Below are 2,153 nucleotides of genomic sequence, written 5' to 3' on the forward strand. Positions count from 1 at the left end.
CCCCTAGCATGCAGGGCGCCACCCATCCCCACCCCCAGCCTGGTTTCTGCGCGTTCCCGTACCGCCACCTGATTCTGCCTCACCTGAGCCGCAACTGGGCCTTGGCTTTCTTGAATGGAACATTCCAGAAGCCCTCAGGGGAGCTTCCCTCCCTCCCTCCCTTGTCCTGCCATGGCACCTGCTCCTCTCTCGGCACCAGGGCCCTTGGGCCTGCACCATGGGTCTCTTGTGTGTGTGGCCTATCTGGTGCCACGTGAGCCCTGAGAAGCGTGCCAAGGACCCCGCGGCTCCCAGCAGCGTGCTCGCGAGTGTCAAGTGACTGGGGGACAGTGACGCGGGACGTTTAAGCGAACTCGTTAGCATGAACAATACAACGGGCTGGGCAAGAGCACAGGAACGAAGTCAGAAATAGACATAAAAACTCAAAGACGATGTTTCTGTGTGTGATAACAAAGCCACGAAGGTAGAAAAGCTCTACGAACAGAGTTATAAACAGCCCCTCGAGGGTGCCCCAGCAGGTGTCCCAGTGGACCGGGATACCCGCCCCCGCCCCCATCAGCCCAGTCTCAAGAACATGGCTTTATCGTGGCATCGCCGGCTCAAGCCACTTCTCACGCCCGCTGCAGACAGGCTAGGCAAGGCCGTGGCACTTCCGGCCAAACGACATCAGCTCTGCTGTGGACTCACGGTGCGTGTGTCCCCAAAATTCATATACTGAAACCTGCCCTCCGAGGTGGTCTTAGGAGGTGAGGCCTTTGGGAGGTGATTAGGTCGCGAGTGTGGGGCCCCCATGAATGGCATTAGTGTCCCTTCCCCTCTGTGAGGACACGGAGAGAAGCCAGCCAGCCACGAACCGGGAAGCGGGCCCTCCCCAGACACCAAAGCCGCCGGCACCAGGATCCTGGACTTGCAGCCTCCAAACTGACAAACAGAAGTCTGCTGTTCGTAAACCCCCCAGTGTAAGGTCACGGCAGGCAACACGGACTGAGACGAGCCCCCGGACTTCCACCGACCTCAGCCTCGCCTCACCCCAACCTGCCAGAAGGATCTTGCAGGCTCTCTCATCACACCGCCCCTGCACAAAATCCTTCCCAGGCGCGCCGGGACAGAGAGCCCGCGGCGGCCTGGAGCACCGTGAACGACCCAGCAATCCGGCCCAGGCTGCCTGCCAAACTAACCACCTACTATTTCAGTCCACGAATCCTGTCACAGCGAGGCCAATCAACTCCGTGCCCACGAACGCGGCGGCACAGGACCTGGCCGGACGCCCGCCCCCCCTCTATTTGGCGGAGGCGGGCACCCAAACCTGACCCATTCTCCAAAGCCTACCACCCATAAAGCCCCCCCAAGCACCCTTCCCACAGTGACCACTGCCCCCTGGAGCCCAGGCACTCAGCCCCATTTGTCCACCTAACAGCTCCACATTCTACCTCGAGACCGCCAGCTCCTGTACAGATGTCATGCTGTCATTTCTTACTCCTTGCATTACGTCATTTTCCTTCGCATGTGTCGATAGTTTGTGTGAATTTTAAGCAACTGAGATGGCATCATTTAACTCCCCTCCCCCCAGATTTCCTATAGTGCAAGACACAACATGCACATAAAAGGCGTGCAATGATTATTGCACGAATCAATGTAACGTTGGCGCCATCCTAGCCACCTTCAGATTCAATGAAAAATGACAGCAATCTGAATTTTTCAAAAGTTCAGCCAGGAAGCGAAAAAGAACACTGGTAACGTGGCCACCGAGGAATGCGCAGCAAGAGGAGCCCAGCGGCCGTTAGCAGATAAGCGGAACAGAGAAAGCTGAGGGCTTTGGGAGGGGCTTTTGCACGTCAACGTCCGGAAGCACAACAGGGTCGAGAGTCACTACGTTTCAAGGATGAGGGCAGTCTGAACTTAAGGATGGATCTATGACCTTGGTCAGTACTTAACTTGGGGCATCAGGACAGAAAAAAGGACACGTGCAAACTGATGTATCTGCGGAAACACATTCATCCATGTCTGGCACCGGATCAGACTCATAAAGCTCATCTTCCCATTCCGCCTGTTCCAAGGTGCCCGTGGCTCCTCCACACAGCCCACTAGCAGGCGAGCACGGACCCTGTCCTGCGGACGTGGCAGACGCAGGGCAGCAGCAACCCCTGACCTCG

This window comes from Pteropus alecto, unplaced genomic scaffold (genome assembly GCF_000325575.1).
Source record: "Pteropus alecto unplaced genomic scaffold, ASM32557v1 scaffold67, whole genome shotgun sequence".
NCBI classification, from domain to species: domain Eukaryota; kingdom Metazoa; phylum Chordata; class Mammalia; order Chiroptera; family Pteropodidae; genus Pteropus; species Pteropus alecto.